The 4,768-nt window shown below is 43.3% G+C and overlaps 1 long non-coding RNA gene across 1 annotated transcript; it reads right to left on the bottom strand.

Moving 5' to 3' along the window:
- Positions 1–1,389: 1,389 nt before the first annotated feature.
- On the bottom strand, positions 1,390–2,777 carry LOC135487234 (uncharacterized). Its single transcript, XR_010446790.1, has 3 exons — positions 2,713–2,777; positions 2,347–2,412; positions 1,390–1,951 (listed from the first exon to the last, which is right to left on the bottom strand). It is a non-coding gene; the product is annotated as an uncharacterized LOC135487234 (long non-coding RNA).
- Positions 2,778–4,768: the final 1,991 nt, after the last annotated feature.

Raw genomic sequence — 4,768 nt, 5'->3', positions numbered from 1 at the left:
TGGGGAGGGGGACTACGAACTTGTTCCAGACGCCAGGGCATTCTTCTTGGGAGAGAAGTACTTCCAGATACCAACTCGCCAGAAGCTTCTCCATGAACAGAAATACTACTCCTCGAAGTTGCTGACTGATTACTGACTCGCAGACATCCTTCCCTGTCCAATGAGCAAGTTGTTGAGGTTGATGCCGCTGAAGCCACTACGAGCTGTGACCAAGACCAGCGCAATGACCTGGATGACATGGTTTCCATAGTTGGCATCACCACCGAACACTCAAAAAGCATTGTGATAAAAGCTAAACAGTTAATCGGGAGAGTTTCGAAGGGAGCCGACCCTGGTACGTTCTTTGTCCCCGACAATGATTCAAAAATTCCGCATTTCATCCAGAAGAAGAGCCCTGGAGTATACACCTGCGACAAGGAGGAACGCGTCTTTGGATGTGCATCTTTCAAAGCGCGGAACCTGTGCTCACATGTGGTGGCTGTTTCAATGTTGGAGACAGATTTTGATTTGCTTGTCGTAAAATATAATCTAAGCGAGCATAAAGTACTGAATCTTACCACCCGTGCGCACCATGGCATTCGGCCTGGTGCTGGGAAGAAGGGCCCAATTGTTCGAAAGAGGAAACAGAAAGACCCGTCAGAAATTGTGCAGCGTGTGCCTCTTGATAAGTCTATGCCGCAAGGTATAAGGATGAAAATTCCTAGAAATGAGGCTAATACCTACCAAGTACAAAATGTGTCTGACTCGCAAAGTAAAACTGATGAGCCGTTTTACTTATGTAGTCTCAAGCAGCATCCTTGAGTAAGGACATGTGCAGGTTGCCATTGTCAATTTGCCAGAGGAGCCTCTGGAAAACCACCGAATCCTCCACATGATCTAATCCTCCAACATCAAGAGAAGCCAGTTTGGCTGGATAGGGCCACCAACCTACTCCGTACTGGACGCAGACAGGCCGTGCATTATCACATCAGTGATACCTGTGTTCGGAGAGGTGGAGATGGCGGGAATGCAGACTTTTCTGCAAGGAGTGTTGACCTATCCAGAAGTATTAAGGTAGCAGGAAGGGTTGGGTGTTTGTGGTTTCTGAGTCTGAGGGGGTTGGTGTCTGTTGACTGTGCTTTAAGAGAGACTAGGCATGGCGCCAGTCTCTCTTAAAGCACAGTCAACAGGCATTTGGTCTCAGTATTTGGGTTTTGATTGCCATGACTGTACCCCTGTAAAAGTCAGAGGAGGAGAAGTTTGGAATGATGAAAGCATTAAAGAAGAAGAAATGTTATTATTGAGGAAAGCAAAATTTATTATGAGACTAGAAGGCAGTGTCCTGACTTGATTATTATGAAAATGGCGGTCTGAACACATTAAAAGGTGGAACATGGCATTTTATCGACTTTGAAGTGTTCCGCAGTTAAAGGGAGACTATAGGCAGCAGCTAGGTAGGCAAGATAAAGTCATACAAATTTGCCAATAGGGGTCAGTCATATCTCTAGGCATGGCGCCAGTCTCTCTTAAAGCACAGTCAACAGGCATTTGGTCTTAGTATTTGGGTAAGTACAGAATCAAGGCAGCTCAGAGAGCAATGATTGAACGATGCTGTGGACAAGTCCAAGGATACTGCATCAGTCACGACCAACTTCTCATCAGAAAGCGTCACCACCAGCATATTCAATGTTTAGTTCCAACCTGTACCAGTCCAATGCACGCCTGTCATGGTCAGCAGTGGTCAGCGTAGCGCGATATGGAACATTCTTCCGAAACTCAAGCGAGGGAAGTCTGCTCATTAGCCTATCTCGCGCACTGCTCCTTCTTGTCAAACATCGTAGTGAAATCGTGGTACAGTGGGGCGTCCTCGAGGATTGCAGCTGGTCGGACAGACGTGAGGTGGAATGTGGGCGGCTGCACTTCTTCGTTGATGTGCGATGGCAGATAGCACAGTTGTTGCGTTGCATGACAGCTGAAAGTGAATGTGATATCATAGAACTGAGGCGTTTGCAATGAGACTATAGGTGATGTAGAAGCAAGGAGTGAAATGGGCCATCTTCCAGTGACTAATATACAGAGTAAGGGCACTGGCTGTTGTTAGATTCAGCATTGAATGTATTCCTCGTACAAGCGTGAATAGTGTGGACATACAGTGAGAGGTGAGAGACCCCTTCTTGTAACTTTATCTTGGATATTATATTAGTATTGAACTTCTAGCCATGGAATATGAAGAAATTGAAGTTGTAGGCATGGAATATGAAAAGTTATTCAACGGTGAAAGACATTATTCCATGAGGCTTTGCCGTGATCGCAAAGGACGCGACGTGATTGGTTCACATGCTAATGAGGTATGATAATGATAATTACCTCTATAATGCTACTTGGATAGCGACTGTGTCGTTGACTGGAACAGTGGTCAATGTCAATGTGTGCCTGTAATGTCAATGAAGTATGATGAGGTGATGACGATAGTGCAATTATTAAATATTGGCAAGATATCATACTGCAACATAGGTCTTGTTTTTGACAGATGACTGTGCGACATTCCCATTGGGTCTTGTTAGAGTCAGCGCTGCATGTATTCCTTGTACAAGCTTGAATAGTTGTGACGGACTTTGAGGGGTGAGAGACCCCTATCGGCTACTTCGTCTAACTTTATCTTGCCTACCTAGCTGCTAGCAATAGTGCCCCTTTATCAAGACTGAAACCCACTGTGCGGGGCTAAGAAATTACCTTTATAATCCTAGTTGGATAACCACTGTGTAGATGATTTGAAGAGTGCTCTGTGGATGTGTGCCTGTAATGTCAATGAAAGTATGATGAGGTGATGACGATAGTGGAATGACGAAATATTGGAAAGAGATCTATTCCTAGAAGAACATATGTCCTGTTTTGACTAGGTGGCGCATTTTAGAATCAGCAGTGAGCACTGTGTGTAACATGGTGGAGGCAGCGGAGATAATAACTGTGTCGAAAGTATTGTTATATGGCCTTCCCTAGGCCCATGGGGTTAAATTTACAATCCACGATTGAAAAGACGTAGTTAAATCGCATTCAACTATAAATCCATTGAACAGTTGTGTTCCTTTAGTCAACCGATGACCTTTTGTTGGGCCATGATCGGGGATTGTAAACTGTAAATGTATTATGGACTGGGAGACGGGGGAAACACAAGTGAAACTGAAATAGACCAAAACAAGTGATTTTGGGGCTTTGGTTTAGACGCATGCCCCATGCGCCATGCGGGATTATACGGTTCATGTGAACTTGTTGACATCCACATGATCTGGTGCTGTTATTGGTCATGGACATGGTACATGGTAGGCCTAATCATCATGCCTATATGTTTCAGGAAAAGCTCGGAGTAAAATGAACTGCCGATGAATAATGATGTTGTTCATGTTTGTTTACCATGTTTACTAGTACATAGCCATAGGGTATGCACTGGCCAGTGCACTTTCTGCACGTCGTCATGGTCATGTACGTGATACCTTGCATATTTTGTTTTTTGAATGCGCATGCTTTTTGGGCAAAATCACTTGTACCAACACTAATGAATAATGTCTTCTTATCCCTATGACTCCATACACAGTGAGGGCATTGTCCCATTCCCATCAAATGGTAACTTATTGTACCGTATTAGGGTGGAAGTTGGGGAGCAGATACCTACCGTTGCACGCCTGTCATAATCAGTAGTGATGAGCTTAGCGCGATATGGAACATTCTTCAGAAGCTCAAGCGAGGGAAGTGTGCTCATTAGCATATCTCGCGCACTGCTTCTTCTTGTCAAACATCGTAGTGAAATCGTAATGGAAAACGTCTGGCTTTGCGCCAGACGTTGAGACTAATAAGTGAAGAACTAATAGGTAAAGAACTTCTACTTGCGCGAGACTGCTCTGATAAAATTATCATTGCCGAGACTACGGTGACGTACACATATATTTTTTACAATCAAAAATGCCCTCAAAAGACGACATGGAATGATTATTTTATTGATATTTCCTACTATATACCTTCCAATTATCACTTTATACAAATAGATCGGCGTTAGGTCGCATGCTTTTCTTTCCTGGTGACACTATAAAGCAAAATAGTTGCAACCCCGTAAATGCGCTATAAGTCCAATAATAAGTGACGGTGACCCGTTATAAATGTTTCGCCAGCTTCGCTTTTTTGCCGCTACGCGGCGCGTTGGGCCCTTGCGTCGAGGGTTGACTTCATATTGACTGATGAACACAAGCGGTATCTCTTATCACAAATAGGATTTCGTACCTAAACTGCACAATGCTACTTGATGAAACTGAAATATAGGGTCGGGAATGAATAAGGGCTTAAAACCATCTCATTTTATTGATTTATTGATTTCTTTTTAGCCCAATCTACTCTATTATATTTTATATTTTCTTTACCACTCAGTTCATCATACTTCATGGCATGTTCTTCCACCATGGTTCTTCATCATTAGTATTTGTGACCCTCCCTGGCAAAACCAGGCTAAAGTCGCTCTGAGCTTGACTGGTTGTTCATTTCGCTCTCGTCTGCCTTCTGTGAAATCTGATTAGATTATATTTCTTCCATTATCTCCTGGTGTCATTTTGGGTCATCTTCTGTGCGACTTGGTCAGGTTTTGCCAGATAGGGTCACATTTTAGGTCATGTGTTTCATAATGTTTACATTGTCAACAGTTGTCTATACTACTAGTATGTATTTTTGATAGGATAATTTTTTAAATGATACCGGTACAGTCATGACAGTTACTGTCTATATTACATTGTCTCAGTTAGCGAGG

This window comes from Lineus longissimus, chromosome 4 (genome assembly GCF_910592395.1).
Source record: "Lineus longissimus chromosome 4, tnLinLong1.2, whole genome shotgun sequence".
NCBI classification, from domain to species: domain Eukaryota; kingdom Metazoa; phylum Nemertea; class Pilidiophora; order Heteronemertea; family Lineidae; genus Lineus; species Lineus longissimus.
This window is presented reverse-complemented; position numbering and strand designations above follow the sequence as displayed.